This window comes from Anastrepha obliqua, chromosome 5, assembly GCF_027943255.1.
Source record: "Anastrepha obliqua isolate idAnaObli1 chromosome 5, idAnaObli1_1.0, whole genome shotgun sequence".
Taxonomy (NCBI): Eukaryota; Metazoa; Arthropoda; class Insecta; order Diptera; family Tephritidae; genus Anastrepha; species Anastrepha obliqua.
The window spans coordinates 71,417,358-71,440,313 of record NC_072896.1 but is presented as its reverse complement, the minus strand read 5'-3'; the positions used below and the strand labels follow the sequence as shown (position 1 = coordinate 71,440,313).

The 22,956-nt window shown below is 36.8% G+C and overlaps 1 protein-coding gene across 1 annotated transcript in view; it reads right to left on the bottom strand.

Annotated features, from left to right (window-relative positions):
- The window catches only part of LOC129248543 (protein sax-3), a 140,443-nt gene extending 126,725 nt beyond the window's left edge, over positions 1-13,718 (bottom strand). Inside the window, exon 1 of the mRNA XM_054888129.1 lies at positions 13,646-13,718. The gene's annotated coding sequence lies outside the window, so the exon portion shown is untranslated. The remainder of the gene's footprint in view (positions 1-13,645) is intronic.
- Positions 13,719-22,956: the final 9,238 nt, after the last annotated feature.

The window sequence follows — 22,956 nt, the reverse complement described above, 5'->3', positions numbered from 1 at the left end:
ATTATGAAAGGTTAGATATTTGTTAAACAGATTTCTTCACATTTCAGCCAAACCACCGAGTGTACCTATGCATGTATGTGCGCGCATTTAAGTAAATCTGTTCACGTCTAGCTGAAAATAATTTTTTAAACACTGATTCAATGTATGAGCCAAATTTGGGTTTTTAGTGGAGGAAGCATAACACGGTTTTCTTCTATTATTTATTCAAAATGCCACAACTGAACCAAAACTGCCTTTAAACAATAAAGCTAAACTTTGATTTTAGACAGCAAAAAATTATTGCTTCAAATGAGTTCAACGCAGAAACATACTCGCTCACACACACACGTACGTGTTTCATTAAAGTGCCATTGTTCATATGTGTGTGTATATGGAGCAGCCATTAAACGCTTTTGCCAACCAAAATCACTACCTTTCAGATGCTCCAATCAACTCGCTTCAGCTGCTGTAGCTGCCAGCGCATTATGCAGAATAAATGCAGTAATCGGCATGCAGCTGACGGCTGTAGGTGGCACCACTGTTGCCAAGAGACGTAAGCTGTGTGTAGGCTGGGGCGAGCATGAGTATTGCAGCTCACACTCATACACACAGACGCATGCATATGACGTGCAACGCCAGCATTAAATATATGCTAGCAATCTGACGGCTGATATTTGCGTGGTCGCTTCGGCAAATGACTCTAATTGAATAGGCGCGTAGCATGAGGAGTGTAAATAATAAGAAAAATAACAACAAATAATAATTTATCAACAATAGCAGTAAGAAATGTAAGAAGCAAAGAAGTAAATATGTGAGAATGTTGCTGCGAGGCGGGATTTTATTGCAGCCGCAACTGTTGATCATGTTGTTGTGCAGAGAATTGGCTCGTGGGGACGGAGCACGAACAAGAATGGGCATATTGAGCAGAAGGAATTTTCCTGCTCGACAACTTAATTGGTTTATAATAAAGTCTACACAGCATTATTTGAAAGGAAATATGTGGAAGATGATGCAAATACTATGCATGCCGCAATTATTGAATTTCCGAATGTTCATAATAATGTTGCGCAACATGTTGCTGTTCAGCCGCTTTTAAATAGGAGAATGAGGATGAAGCGGTTTCTGTTCTTGATGCTGCTCTTAAAGCTATAGTCTGTCTGCTATAACTTCAGTCAAATATTGCCATTGGCATTTTTCATTATTTAGGCATGCATTAAGCATTTTCTAGTGTATTTAGTATGAATTTGAAAAAGCTCAATTCATAATAAAATGGTATGTCTTCATATTTACAATACACAGAGGAACAAAATAAACAGGATATAAGAAAAAAAATGTATATATATATATATATTAATGAATATTTATTTATTATTTCCAGCCTTGGAGATTTTCTAAATAAATATTAAATGTCTCAAAAGCAAATTATACAAGAAATGCTTATAATATATTAAATAAAAAATATAAAACTGAAGTGAGTTTTTCATCAAATTAATTAAATTTGAAAAATAATAAAATATAAAATATAAAATAAAAAAAGTAAATTTTTGTTTGATTCGAAGAAGAAGGAGGGTCTGATTCTATAATACAATTATTGATTTTACGATGAGCTTTGGTAAATTTTATAATTTGATTTTTGTATATTTAGTATACGCAATTTTTACTTGGAACAACTAAAGCAATTTTTATTTATGATGCTATGCTTTTGTATTTCAGAGGTTCAGAAACACGCATAGAGCTCTCATTTACAGATATTTTACATGCGGACCAATTTTATTTGTATGACTGATTTTTTGAATAAATACTATATGTGTGAGAAGACTTTTCCGTGGTATGCAAATTTCATGAAAGCTCATTATTATTATTTTATTAGCTTTGGATAAATTAATTGAATTAATTTTTTTGTTAAATATTACTTTCATTCTTACATTTAATTTATAATTAGTATTTTATTTTCAAAGCTTTTATAATAATATAATAAATAATATATATTCAGCATTCTCTTTTTTTTCTGAGTACATTTTTTTCCAATTCTTTATTACATTTTCTTATTAACTAAAAAATATAAGTTAGAAAAATTAACATGTACTTAACTTTAAAGCTTTTATAGCAATAAATGATATCTTCATTTTCAAATATTTTCCATGCAAGCTGTTTTATATTTATTTATATTTTGATCAAATTCATTTACTTATTGAGTTTCTCCTCTTTCATTTAAAAATGAAATTTAATTAATTGTTTTCAGTAACTCTTTTTTATTCAAGACTATGTCGCCTTCTGTGCTTATACAGTTCGTCCAAAGCTGTTCTAGTTTGTTGATCCTTTTCGAATAATAGGATTTGTGCATGTCTGAAAAATAGCCATGCGTTTATGTAATCGCCTCCTCGTGTGAATAAAATCTTATTGCCTCAAGCCGTTTATTCAAATTGGCGAACCTAATATTTGTTCGAGGGAGTAAGTCCTGAGAATAGAGAGGACATGAAATGAGTTGGAACATTGTTTCCTTTAATTTTGCGAGCACAACCGCTGAGTCGTAAACTGGTGCGATGTCGTGATGGAAAAGGAAAATCGCTCGACTTTCTCGGTTCAAACAAATGCCAAACACAAATAAATACAATAAATATACATACCGATCTGGCTGAAACTTAGTGTGTGTTATTCCAAGAGAGGCTACTAACTAAGCATAACATCGATACGTACTAGTAGTGCCATCTCTCTCGCTTTGCAGGGTCTTTTCAAACGACTCTCTTATTTTAGCTGCAAAGCTTTCGTACGAGTAAGGAGAAGTTATGCTTTGTGCGAGCACGCATGTGAACTCCATTAGAGCTTTACTATACTCGTATTAGTCATATTAAGAGCTTTCGCAAGTAAGCGAAAACTTTCACACTTTTTTGCTAATAATGCCAAAAAGTATACACTTGGATTTTTCATCACATCTCTTAAGTGAGTTTAACGAGCTTTGAAACGAAAATCCATTGAAAGTTTATCGTTTCAATAAACAACGGAGTCCTTGCAATCACTGAATTCCGTGACGTGACAAACAAACCTACAGTTGCACCAACAAAACATCATATCGATGCATTAACTACAAAATCACTACGAATTTTTTATGGCAGTATCACTTATTTATTTATAAATATGTAGAGTACATGTGAAGATTTAGAAATTTCAGAATATTTTAGCCTAAGTACTTATTATTGTTCTGTGAGCAGGGAGGCATGACTGAAAATATTGCAAACGGACAATGAATACGGATATTGTAGGGAGTATGGGAAATTACGACATATGGGAGTAAAATGCAAAACAGTAGAAGTTATTGTTAAGCAGGAAAGAGGAATATAAAATGTGAAGCAGTTGGAAGTGCACGGCAATATTTGAGAAGGATGTTGTAGTTTAGAGGGCAAAAAATATGAAGCTGCAACGAATTGAGATACACGCTTCACTCACAAGAAACTAAACACAAAAGTAGCTTTGTGAGCTACTCACAGCAGAAATAAAGAAATATACATAGAAGGAGGTTGGGCGCGCATAACTAAACTTATGTTTATGTGAAATTAAGCGCAACGTTTTAGCTTTCATGCTCCGAGGTAAGTGGAAAGGATGCTCCGACTCAACTAACAATGGTGCATAGCTGGTGGAAGTCAAGAAAAGCTGCAGTAACAGCAACAAAGCAACAATAAATGACTATAATAACTAAACAATGCATAAATAGTAAACATTGCCGGCATACACATTCATAGGTACTTGCGTTCGTACTCGTACCTGCAAACACACGCCATTGTACTGAGATAAGGCAGTCATATACTATATATGTATGCATGTATGCATGTTTAGGGACTTGGCAGTACCTTTGAGCAAAAATGTTAAAATAATGCATATATAAATAAATAAAAGCATATCTCATGTATGCATTTAAATATGGCATCAAGTCAAGATAACGCGCAAGCTACAAGCGACAACAACAATAGCAACAACACAAAGACAATGCCCATATTGTAACAATGGGAGAAAAATAGGAGCAACATGCAACGCGAAATATTAGCGGCGGCATTTTTTCCAAAGCAACGACGAAAGGACATGTTTCGTTGCCGCCGGTGGTGATGGTAGCGGCTGAGTTAGTATTGACCAGGAAAAAAGTAGCGAAAAGGTGATTTATTTGAACATGGTTATCAACTTAACAATAACAGGAGCAGCAGCAGCAACAGGCAAAAAGAAAAACAGCAACAGAAAAAATAAGGAAGAGACTAACTACAGCAATGCTGTGCAGCGTAGATAGTGGACAGGCTCAGAAAGCGGGCAGCAGCTGCAAAAATATCTACATAAACATACATACTTATAAAACAATGCACCCTAATGGCCGCGGCTGAGCTTCAAAAACAAAAAACAAATGGGTGATGTGGCGTAGAGTACGAGCATTGCACGGTGCGGAGCAGCGCTTGAGTGCCTTGAGGGCACAATGCGCAGACGCAGGCGCAGCAGCAACGGCTGCAAAGTGCAGAAATGAAGCGAACGAAAAAACAACAACATTAACAAACCGTATGCATGTACAGGCAAAAGGCGCATAAATAGTTAAAAATGTAGTCAACCGACCAATAACGACACATGTTGCGCTGGCGCAGCAGCTACATTTTTTTTGGTTTTGTTTTTGGTGCCCTCGTACAAAGTGATGTGAATGCTCTTGGAGCGCGGGATGGCGATATTACATATCAAATCAATGCGCGCTGCTCAGATTTTTTCACATCGACTGCTTGTTTTTCTTTACTTTTCATATTATTGTTCTTTTTTGTTTTTCGGTTCGCCCGCAGCGGTTGTGAAATAATTGAATCGCATTGAATTTTACGAAAGAGATATATATTCACATTTTTCTTTCCGCGGGGACTACTTATACGTTGACGTTGATGTGGTTTACAAAGGGCGCGCGCACACAGCGAAAAAAAAAATAAATAAGTGGGAAAAAAGTTAGCAAATTGCTTGGCTCAAATAAATTAAGTGGCTACACATGCCCTGCTGACGTTAATATTCGGCTTAATGGCTTACGCTTTGCAGTTGGCTACTTCTCCAGTTGTAAGAAAACTGCTTTTGAACTAAGCTTTCAGAGCTTTTCAGGTATTTATTTTAGGAAAATTCGTACCCACTCGAAGTTAAAAAGCAATTTGTTTTGGCGTAGAGAAAAATACGATAAGCAAGGCTTTCAGCTAAGAAGAAGCTAAGAAGCTTTAAGACGGAATGGCAAATAGCGTAATGGAATATTAAATTTGGAAATGTTTATTTGAAGCTTTGTTACTGTGCTACATTTCAGTTCAAAAGAAGCCTTTTTGAAATAATTTTTTTGAGACGCGCAATTCCAGGAACAAAATTTATAATTTTACCGAAGGAAATTTTTCAAGAAATTTCAATGAATCTTCAGTATTCTGAACCTTCCAATGCAATGGTAAAAAATATAGTTGGATTTTTAACAAGAAAGAGAGACCTCTGAAGATATCCTTCGCCCAGATAATCCAGTGAAGAAGCAAAGCGAATGGGTCTAGTGGTGAACGAGGACAAAGCGAAGTACCTCATGTAATCAAATAAACAGTCGGCGCATTCGCGCATCGGCATCCATGTCACCGTTGACAGTTATGATTTCGAGGCTGTAAAAGACTTCGTTTATTTAGGAACTAGCATTTACACCGAGAGCAATGTCAGCTCTGAAATCCAACGAAGAATCTATCTTGCCAACAAGTGCTACTTTAGACTAAGTAGGCAATTGTGTAGTACAGTCCTCTCTCGACGAACAAAACTAACACTCTACAAGGCTCTCATCATGCCCGTCCTAACGTATGGCGCAGAAGCGTGGACGATGATAATATCCGATGAAGCGTTGGAGTGTTTTAGAGAAAGATTCTGTGGATTTTTGGATCTTTGCACGTTGGCAACGGCGAATATCGCAGGCGATGGAACGATGAGCGAATAAAGATCCAGCGGCTACGTTGGCTGAGTCATGTCGTCCGAATGGATACAAACGCTCCGGCTTTGAAAGTATTTGATGCGGTGCCAGCAGAAGAAGAGGAAGTCATCCTGTGCGTTAGAAAGATCAGGTGGAGAAGGACTTGGCTTCACTTGAGGTGCCCAACTGGCGCCGGTTAGCACGAAGAAAGAATATTGCTTGATAGAGAAGTTAAACTGTGACAGACAGTGAAAATACTACAGATTAGCAAAGTAATAAGTGGCGAGATTTTATTTGCATACTCACGCCGTTCGCAGGCAGTAACGAATAGAGAGTTGTAAAGATTTTTTGGAAAATTGTATCAAAGCGGAATTATATAAGTAATATCTACTTGAAACGTATCACATAGGCGGTATTTTATTGAAAAACAAATAAATATTTGAAATGAAACATATCGGTTTCCTCCCCATCAGATGAGTAACACCTAAAGCTACTATATCCGCAAATTTACCAAAAAGTTGACAGCGGAGATGCCTAAATTTTAGCCCCGCGAGTGCAAGACCGCTGAGGAGAAGGTACTGAGATGATTTTTCTTCAGCCTCCACGAGAAAGGAATCAAGGTGATGCCAAGCCTCACCGAATGAATACCTAATAGACAATGCCCGGAAAAGGCACCCACAAAATTTGAGAGCTTTGCAGCTTTGTTAACCTTAAAAGCTCCCTCAGGCCAATCATGGCCAGAAATATCTCACGACTTTGCAAGTTGTTGTACTAGCCCAGCGCTTGCCGAGTTGATACGAAGCCTATGCTTTGAGGTGTTGATCACAGGTAGTCAAGGTAACTCCATTCCACTCATTTCATGGGTAAGCGTCCTCACGGGTGTTTCCAGTCCTGCAGAAAAATTCAAAATATAAGTTTATTCCTCAAAAATGATGTTATCGCCTTCAAAATACTCTCCATCAACCGCAACGCAGCCAGCTCTCGAAATATTTCTGGAACTCCATTTTCGGCCATCAGAGCCGTCTTCCAATTTTCCACTAATTTGGCAGTTAAAACGCGTGCCCCGTAGTGATCGATCGAACAAAAAAAATTGCAGGCAGCCACATTAGGAGCCATTAATTCGGTGGCTATTGGATGGTATTCGTTTCCTTACTGATCAAAAATTCACGAGTTGCTTTACCACAAATGTTTTTTTTTTTGCGAATTGCTTTACATAAACTTCTCTTTACGCCCAAATAATAGTCCTTATTAACTGTCTAAGCTTTTGTAAAAAATTCATAAAAACCGTGAGCACCGCTTTTTTTTTGACTGAAAACGGCATGGTTTTTTTGTCTTTTTTCATTCGGAGCTCTCCAGTCATTCGCTTGATGTCCGGATTGCATGTCGCACTCATAAGCCCCCGTCACGTCTCAAGTAGTGATGCGTTCGATGAATGTATGGTCGAATTCAGCCTTAAAAATTATGCTTCTGGCAATATTACCGTGGCCCCTTTTTTGTATGAAAATTAGGGATCGACTTTCGACAAATCATTAACTGCACTGCCCTGAACGGATCCATAAGCAGTGTTTAAGTTTTCTGCCAACTCTTTGATGTTTAATTTCCGGGTATTGATAAACTTTTCTTTCAGTTTAGTGGTGTTTTCACCAGTTTTCGTAACTTTTACAATTGCAAGTAATGGCGTTACAATTTTGATAGGAGTTTTAATCACACATGTGGCAACCTAACAAAATAAATATAACTCAAATCGGTTGAGTTAGAGCGTCACCTGGCGGCTGTTCCGGGAACCGGTTCAGCAGGGTGGTATGTCTATCAGTTTCCCACGATATCCCTTTAACAAGATACCTCTTCAAGTGGGTATAATTTCAAAGTATTCGAGTGCGGTCGAAAGGCACGTCAGATGTGTGTTTAAACGTTTTATAGAAAAAAATGGTTTATGCTTATTATTTTTTTTCATAACTTTTAACAAAATATTATTATGAAACCAATTTTTAAGCCTTAATGGACAAAATTGCACGTTCCAAAATATTTTCTATTCAACCAAACTTAAGCCATTTGTAAGCATTGTTTCCTTCGTCGACGTATATGACATGATAAATTACAACAAAAATTAATATTTATTATAGAAATTGTGCGATAATTCCTTTAAATTTTATTAACATTTAAATGAACGACTTAGTGTCACTGAGCTGCTCAAAAGACAGCAAGAAAAAAGAAGCAATGTGATAATACAAGTACGTATTCACACGCATAGAGATTTGATACACGCATACATACAAACTCTCATACACGAATAAACGGAACAATTTATCAATATTTAAATGAAAGACTACATTTTTCATGCTTTTCAAATGCTTATTATAAAAACGCGCGTAAACTTCATAAAATATGCAAATGTGCGGCTTCAAAAATATTTCGTTTATTTTTTAATAATTTTTACATAAATCACTATAAAGTGGAATATGACACTCAAAGTAAAATTTATAAATCAAAAATTTCATTGACAATGACAACAAAAATGCTGAATGAACTTTAAGTAGCTATGTATGTATAAATATGATGGATTTTATGAAGTGTTGCGCCAACTGAAGTGGAGAAATTTTCATGTTTTCGATCAAATTATTATGCCATGAAAAAGCTAAGTACTAGTCAAATAAATATTTGAAAGTTTATACTGACCAACGAGGCACCCAAACCACAGATACATCGAAAACTTGTTTATTGAAAATGAAATGCTAGTAAAAATGTCAAAATCGACATATGGCGGACGTTGCATTTTGTGCTAGCAAATAAAGCGCATGCGCGGGCTACTTTCTTTAACTGCAGAGTGATACAAAAATGAAATTAAAAGAAATATTAAAAACTCCGGGCAGCCACACTCAAAGAGGGAAAGAAATATGAACACCATTTTTAATTAACATAACAAAGCAGTTGTAGAAAAAGGTTTGATTCTTGAGTAAATTCGAAGGCAGCAGCTCTACAACTGAAGGCATCCGAAAATATTGTAAAACTAAAAAAAATTGTAAAAGCGAAAAGCTATTGTTTGTACGGAAATCAATTTGGCTCAAAGCTAAGAACACGAAAAATTCGAATGCATGAAGAAGAGTCTAAAACGAAATTTATTGAAATGAAAAAAATAAACAGTATCATGCTTTTATAGCCAAAGGGCAGTGGCAGGCCAAAAAGGAGTACGAGTTTGCGTCTTGCAACTGTTGAATGAGCCACAAAATATCATGCAAAGGTACGAGAGCGCTACATAAAAGCCCCTTGAGTAAGGAAAGTTTAGTAGACGTAAAAATTTGCTTGCATATTTGGAGGATGAAGGGGTGTTCAAGGAGAATGTGAACAAGTGACCATAATCGTAACAGAGTGGGGAAGAATAGGTGATGGATATGAAATTGGAAAGCAGTAATGGACGTATACCGCCGTAGCCGAGTGGTTTGGTGCGTGACTACCATTCGGTAATGCCCGGACTCGAATCTTCGGACATCAAAAGAAAGATTTTTCTAATGGCGGTCGCCCCTCGGTAGATAATGACAAACCTTCTAGTGTATTTCTGCTATGAAAAAGACCCTCGTAAAAAATCTGCCGTTCGGAGTTGGCTTAAAACTGTAGGTCTCTCCATTTGTGGAACAACATCAAAAGGCACGCCACAAATAGGAGGAGGAGCTCGGCCAAACACCCAAAAAAGGGTGTACGCACCAATTACAAGGTGAACGATATGAAGTGCTACCTATTCAAAACTTTTTTGTGTGAAATTAGTTTTTATTGATTTCAAAGACAAAATTGTTCAAAAATTATTACAATTTTAACATAGGTATATTCACTTTAGCTCGATATGACCACCTTTTGCCTTGACTATAGTCTTCAAACGGCAAAACATGAGTTGCATGCTGCACGAATGTGATCTTGAGGTATTTTAGCCCATTCTGGTATAATCACTTTTTTCAGCGCATCCATACTGGCATATTTTTTAGCCCTTACCTTGCTCTCCAAAATGGACCAGATGGAATAGTCTATCGTATTTGCGACTGGCGAATTCGAAAGCCATTGTGTGGACGAAATGAAGTGGGGAACATGATTTTTTAACCATTCTTGCTTCACACGAGCTTTATGAGATGGTGCCGAGTCCAGTTGGAACGTTCATGGTCTACGACCGAAATGTTTGCGTATCCACGGCTCTAAAGCAGCTTCTAAAACATTTTCCAGATAATATGTCGCATTCACGTTGACACCAGGCTCGATAAAAACGATTGGAGAGCGTCCATCAGCGGTCTCTGCGGCCCAAACCATTACTTGCAATGGGAAATTGCTTCGAGTGGCCATACGTAGGTTCAAATTCTCGTATGAGCGTTCGGTCAAGTAAACACGATCGTTTTGAGTGTTTATGAACTGCTCAACTGGGAATTTTTTTCATCAGAAAACAATTTGTTAGGAAATTCGCCACGTTCGTGCAAGCGCAACAACTCCTTTGCTCTTTCGCACCGAACTTTTTTTTGCTGTGGTGAAAGATCTTGTGCTTTTTGGAACTTGTAAGCCTTGACCTTGAGCTCATTTTTTAATATGCGTCGAATGCTGTCTTGCGATATTTTCAGTTCTTTGGTCATTTTTCTTCCACTTCGACGTGGATTTCGTTCAAGTCGAGTCTTCACTTTCCGAACCATTTCTGGCGTTGTTGCGGGTTTTTTGGTCCACCTCCATAGCGTTTTGCAATGCTACTAGTATCATTGTAACGTTTTACAGTGCGATACACAAACATTTTATTCACTATGAGGTGACTGAGCTCACGAACAATGGCTGGTTGTGATTTTCCAGCCAAATATAACGCAATCACACAAATGCTTTTGATGGCTTATAAACAATATATTGAACTGTCATTAGAACAATTTTGACGTTGATGTCGTGAGCTGTTTTACAGATGTAAGCAGTGTGAAGTTGGTATATAATCAATTACATAAAAATGTGGGTTGAGTGGTCAACAAGAAGACTTTGATGATCAGTAAAAAGAATAAACAGTTGAGGGTCGAAAGGCTGCACAATGAGGTTTCCATTCTTCCAGTTAAGGAGCATAACAAAATGTTCAATAAGCAAATTAAGCTAGTATGCTACCGAAGCTATCACCTCTGCAGGCATTTGCTAGCGTCTGAGTCACCTCTCAGGTACGTCAGAGGGCATCTCTTCAACTACACTTACGAGATTCCGGACAAAACACAACTACAACTACTGGACTGAATAGATATTAAGCGACATTCATCGGGAGACTCTTACCACCTCCTTAAACAGCAGACCGCTCAATGCCGTTATCGGAGTTCAACCTCCCCCTATTGCAAACGAAGGGATTCAGCTGCCTCACGAGACACACCTAATTTTGTCCAATTACGTTCTAGATATTGTAGTAGGCTAAACTCCTATTTATCCAGAATCGACCCATGTGTCCAGTGTCCCCAATATATGTCCAGTATGTGAAGGCACACCTCACGACATGCCCTATCAAGCCTACTCACCCACCATCTAGACAGGTCGAGACAGCACGTTTTCTGGGCCTACCGTTAGATAAGTTAGACGAAGGCGATCGGTGACTGGCAATTACTAAAATGATATAACAACAAAAATAGCCTTAGTAACATGAAGAGAAAAAATTTTTTTAACGAAAAATTGCGGTGGTCCCTACCACTTTAGTATACACGAAACAAGCACTTCGTTAAAAAAGTGTTTTTAGCCTAATTTTAGGACGCTGAACAGGCGTTTCTTTTTTTAATGAAGCATTCTCGATATATGGGCCAAAAATTAATTACATAAAATTTTTTACCATTTTTCTGGTTGCAAAGGGTGAATGTGATAAAAATTTAAATTGATTGCTTTAATTTAATTAGTCCTAACATTTACATTTTTCATCCGTCCTTAGGCCTTATATTTTCGTAATTGTCTTTCATTCTTATATTTTTTTAGATTTTTGCAGATTTTATCAATTAGAAATAATGAGCTAAAATTAAAAACTTTCTAAAAGCTTGAAAATGTCCTTATTGTTTTTATTTGAATAAGCCTTACTCAAAAAGTTTTACTCCAATTTAACACAAAATATATCAACGAAAATAGGTGGAATAAAACTATTGAACGATATTCATAAAACTAATTTCAGTGTTTAGCCACCCCTAATTGGTATAAAAAATATTTTATTTTACAACTTATCACTTTTAAGAAAATAGGTATTTAATAGAGTAGTCGGATGTCTGTCTCTTCGACACGGAGTGGAATAATTTACACCGCCACCAGCAAAGTCCTAACACAAAAGACTTTTTGTATTGATCTTAAAAATTTTGTAGATATGTACACATATATAAATACGTATGAAACTCTGAAAAAACGAATTTCTTAAACAAACTTTACTTTACAAATTAGAAACGGAGACACATTCATATACATATATGTGTACGTAGGGCCATACATACGCCATATAACAGCTGAAAGCCTTTATGACAAAAGCGAAGTGGCATGAAGAACCATTCGAAGGCAATAAATTGGAAAAAGGAAAAAATAATTTTACATATTTTTCTCTTCCACCAAATAACCAACAATTGTTTGCACAAAAGCTGAACGTACCATTGATGTATGGGGGGCCAAACATACACATACATAAGTAGTAGTATAACAAAAACAAAAACAGAGAAATATCAACATGTAGAAGACTTGTAATGAACAGCATCCAACGGCAACCGTGGCAGCATCAATAACAGCAATAACAATAACACAAGCAAATACGCTCAAAGGTGGTCTCATAATTTCAACTCTGCGCTGGTAATGTGGACAACAATAACAACACAAATGAACTACACAACACTACCAAAAGACAGAAAAGCAGCAGTAAAAGCAAAAGCAACACCAGCAATAATAGTCAGACGCAGTCCGAGCAGCAGCAGAAGCAGCAGCAGGAGCAGCAACAATGGGTATCAGCAATGAACTGTAGCAGTGCACTGTGTTGGCTGGCTGGCTGCTGCTTTGGGGTATGCAACATACGAACATGCATAAATACATGCCACATACGTACGAGTAGATTTCGCTTACAAGTGCAACATGGCCATTAAAGCAAGCAACCAAGAAGGCGGCAGCAGTCAACGGTCAACCGCCAGCAGGCAAAAGGCAGCCAAGCAGTCGCAATGGCTAAAGTTAGCTATTAGTTGGTTGGTCAGCGCAAAAAGCAAAATATGCTAGCTTGAGCGCTGATATGTTCTTGTTAGTGTGTGTGCGCGCTGAAAGCATCGTCTGCACATGCGTGCATTCTTCAATTTCATGCGATATTCGTTGGCAGCATTGTTTTTCTATTATTCAAGTACGATACGCTTGTTGCTGTGGCTGGTTGTCTTGTTATTGTTGTTCGTTTTACTACTGCTGCCTTTGCTGTCCATACAAATGCACTTTTTTGGTTACAGTCTATCGCACTAATAGAAATTGCGCATTGATTTGTGCGAATATACTCTTCGATTTCGGTGGCTACAGGCCATCCATTGTTGTTGGCATAGGCTTTAGACTTTTTGAATTCTTACTGCTGCCGCTTGCGCTCCCTCGGCGTCCTGCATATTTGGGCAATATTCTCTATCGTCTTATTTTTCTTCAATTTGTGTGCTCTTGCTGCTAATACTGTTGCTGTTCGAGCTTATTGCTTGCTGTCTATTATTTGATGCAACATGTTGCTGCTTGTAAGCCATTGAGCCAGCAGCAAGTGCTGTGCTGGCAGATATACCTACATACCTTTCACAAATATTTGTCTTGTCTCCGTGACAAGTTATTGCTTTCATTTTATTATTTACACCCCAAATCCTCCTCTTATTTTTCTTCCAACTGCGGCGTTTTATTCTTCTCACTCTCTGGTATTTATTGCAACGTAGCCCAGCACGTTTTGCATTTATTTTTCATTCGAATATTTTAGTTTTATACGAATTGAAGGAGAGCTTCATATTTCAAAGTTTGCAGTACATTTTATCGATACACATTTTCATGAAGCTACTACAACTAGAAAATAAAATGAATATTGCATAAGCGCAATAGAGAATTTCCTAATATTTTTCATAGTTTTCCCTTAAAAGTAGTTAGAGTTTTTCGTATATGTTTCTCACTTGTTGATATTGTAGTGGGTTTTCAATTTTATTGCATGCAATATTGTTTGAGCAAACATTTGCTGTTATATTATAAATGTGGCTAATGAATATTCAAGTATCAATGAATACTCAAAGTATTTCAGGCAAACTTAAAAGGTAAAAAGAGAAAATTTAAATATTTTGCGATCAGCATCCCGGGCATTAAAAGCCAAAAGATAGGAAACGTCTTTTTAATAGCGGTTGCCCCGCGTAAAACTGTAGATCCCCCTTTTTTTTAAGAAAATGTTTGAGACAAATATTTACCAAACCTCATGAATTTACAAACTCATTTACTTAAATAAATTTTGATGAAAGCTCAACGTGTGAAAGTTACGAGTAAATATACTGTCAGTATGTATAGTAATATGAGCTTTATTTATGGAAATATTTTTACACAGCTTTCACAAAATTTTAAATGAAAGCTCAATGAAAGCTCAGTGTGAAGTGCTATGGATATATTTAGCAAAATATACTTTGTAACCACTCATATTTCACAACCACACAATTACGGGTATTATTAACATATGTAATACAAAGCTAGATTCCTGAAAGAAATGTAGGTCAAGGCTAATGGAAAGCTCAACGAGAAAATCTATGTATATATACACATTTAATAGCTATGTAACCATATATACATAAATATATATACAACATATATAGATAATTGCCTTAAAAAAAGTTTTGCGAAAGCTTACCTAAAACTCACAGAAAAACCAAAAATTGTACGCCAAACCCTTTACAAAATTTTAATACTAATGTAATTATTTAATATTTAATATTCCTTTAATTTCTAGAAAACTTTAAGCGAAAGCCCATCGAAAGCTTATGGAGACTAAAAGTTGTATGCCAACTACATTAAAAAATTTTAAGGGACATATGAAATACATATATTAGCTAATTTAATTTGAAAACTTTACGGGAAAGCTCATCGAAAGCCCAAGTATAAATTATATGTACGTGTATAGATTTATATTAACGATAAAAGGTTTAGATAGAACGAAATTTACTAAGAGCTGCTTTTGAAAGCTTTTTGCAACCTAGAATTGTGATGTTTAGTGCGAATTGCAACTAGTAGTAATAAAAGGAGAGCCAAATCAGAAAACCATTTGGAATACCATTTTTTTCTTTCTTAACGTTGCAATATAAATCGATGAATTTAAGAATGGAACAATTAAATTTAGACCCAAGCTCACACAAAGTTCGTACAAAAATATTATAAAATGTAAAATCATTCATTCCTACAGAACTACGAGGGGTGCCTTTTATATTTCGGGATTTGGCAACCCTGGTGTTGCAATCTGGCAACTGACGGCTGTATCGCAAAGTTTGACATTTTTTGGCTTTTACGTACTCAGAACGTTTTGAAATACCAGCGCTATTTGTGTTGTTTACAGTAACTTAAAAGATTCATCTCGGTCCAAAAATGGAATTAAATCGTGAACATTTTCGTGCGATTATTTTTTACAACTTTCGACGTGGATTAACTCAGAAACATTGCATGGATGAGCTTAATTCTTTTTTTGGCGATGAAGCTCTATCAAGGACCAGTGTTTATCGATGGCATGGTGAATTCAATCGAGGTCGTAGTTCACTCCAAGACGAATTTCGTGAAGGTCGTCCAAAATCAGTTGTTGTTCCGAAAACCATTGATGCTGTGCGCGAACTGATATTACAAGATCGTCATGTGACCTATCGTGAGATTGAGACAATCTTAGGCATTAGTGGGACCAGCATACATTCAATATTGCATAAACATTTCACTGTCAAAAAAATTTGTTCACGTTGGATCCCACACAATTTCTCAATCGCTCAAAAAAAGGCTCGTGTCGATTGGTCAAAGGAAATGCTCAAAAAATACGATCGCGGCTCTTCGAAACACGTCTATGTTATCGTGACAGGTGATGAATCATGGATTTACGCGTATGAGCCCGAAAGTAAACAGCAGTCGACTGTATGGGTGTTTCAAGATGAGCCAAATCCAACAAAAGTTGTTTGCGCACGAAGCACTTCCAAGCAAATGGTCGCCTGTTTTTTCGGATAAACTGGACATGTCGCAACCGTACCACTAGAACAACGCAGAACAGTAAATTCTGAGTGGTACACAACCATTTGTTTGCCAGTTGTCTTCCAAGAAATTAGGAAAACCAATCGCCAAAGACGGATCACTCTTCACCAGGACAATGCGAGCTCTCACACATCGGCTCAAACAACTGCATTTTTGAGCACCCAAAACATCGAATTAATGGGTGATCCGCCGTATAGTCTTGACTTGACACGGAATGACTTCTTTTTATTCCCGTACGTAAAAAACAAACTGAGAGGTCAACGTTTTTCGACACCTGAAGAAGCGGTTGCGGCATTCAGAATGCAAGTTTTGGAGGTACCTCATTCAGAGTGGCAAAAGTGCTTCGGCAATTGGTTCAAACGCATGCAAAAGTGTATAGATCTTCATGGAGAATATTTTGAAAAACAATAAAGTGATTTTCGATGGTTAAAATTTGTTTTTGTTCTCTAATCCCGACATATAAAAGGCACCCCTCGTAGAACCACTTTGTAGCAGAGGTCTTCAAAAAGTAATGATTTACAATTTTCTTCAGATACAAATTCTAATTAAATGATTTCGAGTTGAAAGCTATTTAAAACATAATAATGAATGAGCAAAAACACAGTGAAATCCTCTCCACTCTTCTTGTTATACAAATTCAACTAAAAAAATGGCGAAGTGGTTTTCAATTGCTTTGCGAAAAGGGAGAAACATGCATACAATTTTTTGTTAGAAAATTTTTTCTTTCGGAAATATGCTTACATTTGTCTGTAGTTTTAGTCAAGAAGAATTTTGTTTGCCTCAAAAACTTGTGGTTCATTGAAACAACTTCTCAAACCCTTTCGCATAACATTCGATTTGAGTTAACATTGAGTTTGCGTTATTAAAAAGAAAAAAAAGAACATATATTACATTAATTCTTTTATTCTTATATTCTTTAATTTAGCTTTAAGTGCAAAGCTCCTATGCAACAGCTTAGTATTTTCACTTCCTCTGGTGCCAGGGAGAAACAAAGGGCCACAACAAATTTGTTGCGTTCAGATCTGTTCTGCGTCAGTCTCTTGCTTCATTCCAGGTTAAATTCACGGCGCGCGTTTGCAAATCCAACTATCGACTCCAAGTGCTCGCTGGCCTTCCTCGTCTACGCCTGACTTGCGAATTCCCCTCAATATCTGGTTTTGTTAAGGCATTACATTTTCTACGAAAAACGCGGCCAATTCAACTTCATTTTCTTTTGCAAAACTCAGGGAGTATTATGGTTTGCTGAATAATTCTTCACAGATCAGCAGTCAAGATTGTGATATTTGTCATTTCAAACTGTTAATCAGCTTTCAACGAATTTGAAGGATTCAACTGATTTGGTGACATAATAACGGAGATGACAACGGTTTGCTTACAACAAAAGTCGACAAACACTGAGATTGTGCTGTCCAGTCTTTTATGGTACTTCAGCTAAAGTTAATCTCACAATTCACTTTCGGATGGTCAAATCTTGTATTTTATCATTCTTAATGTTGAGTGACTTTTTATAGCTGTATGCCACAATTACACCCATTGCACATGATCCTTCCTCATAAGGCTTGTACGATCAACAAATGGTGCACTTGCCTTATCCTGGCTTTCATTGGACTGCCCTCATATCTACAATTTTCAACAGGCTTATGAAATGTATAGCTGGCTAAATGTGTGTCTACACACCACAAGAGCTCTAACTCAGCTCAACTCTAAGCTCGATTATAATCAACACACAGATCCCTCGTTCTTCCACCTTTAGCTCACCTTTCCCTCCCCATAAAATAATCAGTTGCTATAGGAAATTAGTTCACTGAAAAAGCTCGCTTAATCGCAAATAAAGGAGTGCCTTTCACAATGCCCAATACAGCCTTTTGCAGTGACAGAAGCACAGAGAAGAGCACTCTTTAGCAACTCTGTGTTGAATTACCTATGTATTTTTTTCATGTTGATTGCTAAAAAGTGTTTAACATGAAATATTCAAATACACAATGACTCAACTTAGCATCACACAAGTGAGCAACTGAATTTTCGCCGGTACTTAAGAAGCAACTTTTCGTGTTACAAATACCAAAAAAAAAGGTTCATACATTATTTCATCGACACGGAGAATGGATTTTACGCGAATTTTTCAACACTGGGAACTTAACAAAAATAAATATCGTTATTTTTTGTTTACTTACATTTTTGCGAAATTCGTTTGTTTGCGAATATGAAAAAAGCGCAAAAATACTTCAAATGCAAACACATGCAAATGTTGAGAGAGAATTTCGTGGGATATCTTTGTCGCCGCGCAATCAACGTACAAGCTGAGCTAGGGACGGATCCGTAGCCAGAGTTGGAGCTGAAACCAGCAGTGAGAAGCGCGAAGGCAAGCGGTACATGGAGGAATACCGCGCAAAAAATCAGTCATGCGTATTTGAGCGCTTTGCGGCACTTAAGCCATACAACAGCAATACGGTGTCAAACAACCGGCGACAAAGACGCGCAGTCGCACAAAACAATGGCTCAAGCGAGGTGCGGAGAAGCGATACTGCGTTGCGGATGATGTCCATTGCATACATTTTATGTATGGTAAACAGTCAGCATTATGCAGAACAGAAAAATCTAAATGTGTATCTGATTTGGCGAACCGCCGCAGCCGCAGACAACACCGCCAGCCACAGCAGGCATAGCCGTAGCCATAGCCGCAGCAACATACTATGTACCTATGTATGTGCATAGCCGCATAATGTGCGTAGCGTGGCAACATGTTGTGCAGCGCATTTCACCAGCTACAACTATCAATACTCGTACGCGTATGTGTTGTTGTTGTGTGCTCGCGTCCATTATTGGCATTTTTCCGTGTTTGCAGGCATTGTTGCACTATGCTGCCGCGTACTACGTGTGCCTACGAGTACAATCGGCGGCCAACATTTTGGGTAGCTTCTGAAAAAATCGACGAATTAGCCGCGCCGCGGAATGCGATCGAGAGTCGCCGCCGTCAACATGCGGGAGCATGTAGCAGCAACATATGCGCTTGTGTTGTGCTTTTTATGCAATTTTTGTTTGCATTTCATTTTATTTCAATTTGGCTTCGTTATTTTATGTTGCTGATCAGTTGCCGCGATTCGTTCCCATATTGCAAATTCGTTGCAGCATAGCAGCGAGATAACGAACCGTCCGACTGGTCAATCGAGCTAAGGCTTTGCCGGCTTTGTAGCAACGCACCAGGCTGCCGGCAGCAGCAGCAATGATTGTGGCTAAAAGGCCTTTTGATGTGCCTAACTGGCTGCCTCGATCCGTTCGCTTTATTTACCATTTGCCATACGCTCGATCGGTTCGATTCGGTTGGCTATTTAAAGTTGGTTGGCTCTTTTGGCTGGACATAGTAGGCAATTAAGGTAACATTTTGCGCAATGGCCTCCTAAATCAGCGTTGTTTTTGCTGCTTCTGCTATGGCTTGTGTGGTTGCTGCGACCATTCGATTATTCTGTGGATTGTCATTGTTGTCACTACAACAATAAGGGGCTAGTTGTTGTTTTTGTGCTGCGCTTGTGAGGTGCGTACATTGTATGCGGAATTATGTTTATGTGTATGTAAATACACTGACGAATTTGCTTTGACGAAAAATTTGAGTTTCAAATTCAGGATAAATTTAGTCAGTTATGGGGATAAATTTGTGATGCAAAAATTCATCTTATGATTTTTTGTTTTTGGAAAATAATTTATAAAATAAAAAAGCATAAATAAGGGATTTATTTTGTAGAATTGTAGAAACTTTTTTCGAAAGAGCATTAGCGAAAATCCACTACGCCGATTTTAACATTTTTTATTTTATATCAAACCTTTTTGATTGCAGATGCCACCTACTTGCAATCCAAAGTATAGTTATAGACAGAAATAAATCTGACACCCATGATAATTAAAACATTTAAGCAACACCTTTTTTTTGATGGCGTTGCCACCCAATTTTCAAGGCAGAAATCGGAACGTGTACTAAATATTAAGATACAAGTATCAGCCACAAAGTATTTATATAGTTTAAATAAAACAAAATATTTGAAATGGCGTTGCCACCTTATTTTTGCATTAGAAAAAAAAATAGTTAGAAAACTAAATTAAGTCTAAGGATATGAGAGCCGAGCAAAAGGTGTCCCTGAAAGATCCGAGCCAGCGCTACGTAAATGAGAATTTAAATCAGAATCAGGAAGTGATTAGATATCCTAAATTGGAAGTTAAGTTTATAAAAATTTCGCCATGGCCCGAGTAAAAGTGTATAGCTGGAGCGCGCTCTCTCTCGCTCTACAGACATTAAAGTCAAGTGAGAAAAGTCTACTAAGATTCCCGCAAACACGACTATTTTTTATTTACTTAGACTTACTTAGACTGCACTCTTTCAACAGAACCGATTGATTTGCAAGTCAAGAATGCAAAATCACTTATAAAAATGCTAAAAAACTGTTTTTCTCAACGCTCGTGAGCAAAAAAATTAATTTAAAAAAACAAAAAAAAAACATTTAATCCTATTTTATCCTAAAAAATTACAAAAAAATATAAATATGTTCAAAAGAAGCAAAGATATTTGACTTAAAAAAAACTACATACCGAAATTTTGAACACAGAATAAATTATCGAGATTAAGTTATAAATTTTCTCGAAATTTGTCCTGTTTGCTTCTTATTATAAGCAGGCTAACAAATAAACAACAAAATATTTGAATCATTTGACATGGAATCGCTCAATGTTCTTACCCCGTAAATTTATAATTTTCCTACAATGTTTTTTATTTCAACTCGCCACAGTAAAGATGTAAGAAGACTACTTAGCTTACCTGAAAAAAAGAGAAAGAAATGGAAAAAATATTATAGAAAATATAATAAGCAAAATAAAATAAGCAAAATAAAATTTAAATGGATTTTTTGTACATATTTTCATGATCAATAAAGAAAAAATATAAAAACAGAAATATTTATTTTATTTTACTTAATTATGAATAAATATTTTACATTACGAAGGCCACTAGTTGATCAGACCATCAGTCTATTACTATTTTGAGTACTTTCGAATCGCATAATATTTTCTCAGTGTCCGCTCTAAGTTGTCTGTACTGCGCATGCGTATCCATTGCGCGTAATTTTCAACGGTGATTACGTTGTACGCCGGGGACTTTAACGTTAAATTGGATTAATTTGACAGTAAATGCAAAGTAGTAAGATTACGTGAGAAAAATATGCGCAAAATGTACGCAAGCGCAAACGCATTAAAATTGTCGAGAGCCACGTCCGTCCGACGAAGCAAAAATGCAAATAAGTATTTGCTGAAGAGGCAACGAAACAACGGAAAACTGGCGAAAATTTTGAGGCAAATATTTTAATGAAATGCAGTAAAATTCATAGTAATTCGTGTATTTGAAAAATATTTGCAATGGTGAAAGAACTAAGCAGATGAGACTAATATTGATATTATCAATGTGTATGTATATGTAAACAAATGCATTTTTGGGAATTTTCTTTGCGCTAAATAGTTCATAAGCAACTTGACCGATTTAAATGAGCTATTTGTTCGTTTATCCTTTAATTTATGATATCAAGGTAAGAGCGGCTGATCCGCTATATGGCGGTCGCAAGCTGGATGAGCTTGAAAAAAAACATTTATCGCCCGATTTGGTTCATATTCAGAATATATGTAAATGTGGGTGTATGTATATGTATTGCTTGAGTGGCAAAATTATGCATACATACAAATGTATTTTTGCAACACATTTCCTCGCTGAGTTATACAGAGAGAGATCGAGTTATTTTGTAAACCCGTTAACCCGCTAGGTGGTGTTGGAGTCGAGATGCTTAGAAAACTTCTGATATTTGCCCCGATTTACTGCATTCTCAGAATATACTTGTAGGTGTGTGTATGTGTATTAATTAAGTGGCAAATAACTCCGTATTTGAGGTTGAGCTGTTTTGAAAAACCTTAGTTATGGCCCAATTTGATTCATGTTTGGAACATATAATATAATATATTAGTGATTTGATAAAATATATTTTTTACCCAGGAAAACAAATCTGAACGAACCTGAACTTGGGACCGGGAAACTTTTCTTATGAGAGACCTCCTGCCAATGTGAAAAGATAAAGTAAAATATCACTTGCAGGGGCAGAAACTTCAGGGGTAGCTGTTACACTTTTGTCTATTGATAGCTTATGTAATATTCAAAGCCCGAAAAAATGAAGACAGTTAATGTGGTAAACCAGACAGACGAAGACTCGGCCGTCAGAGAATCTAAAAAATTCGAATGCTTGTCTTTCCTACTCAATTTTCAAATTTATACAAAAGAGAACCCACAGCCTCAAAATCTATACCGTCTCACCATTTTGCACTTAGGTGCCTACCCATACAAATGTAGTTATGTATGTATGTATATATGGATGTATGGATGTATATATATATTACACCGTCCTCTGGTCAGTTCGCATCAGCGCCCACTAGAAATAAAGTTATAACTCATTGGCAACATAATGTTGGCATTTAGCAGCAAAAACTACCAACTAAACACAAGCGCACACATTTCTACCACGGCAAATATGACTGCAGATGCAGGCCATCACTTATATGTACGTGCATACATACATATTAGCTACTCATAAACGAAGGATGGCCAAGTCGTTGATGAGACTCCAACTGTCTGCCTCCCAAGTAATATTCGAACGCAGGCGCTTTCATCTACAAGCGGCATGGCACACACGTACAGATATACGTATATATCTATATGTATGTATATGTTGCTGGAAAATTTTCAATGAATTAAATAACAAAAAAAATGCAAACAACACAACGCAGCAAGTGCGGTAATATATTAAATTGAATTTTTTCTGCTACGCATCCTTAATTCC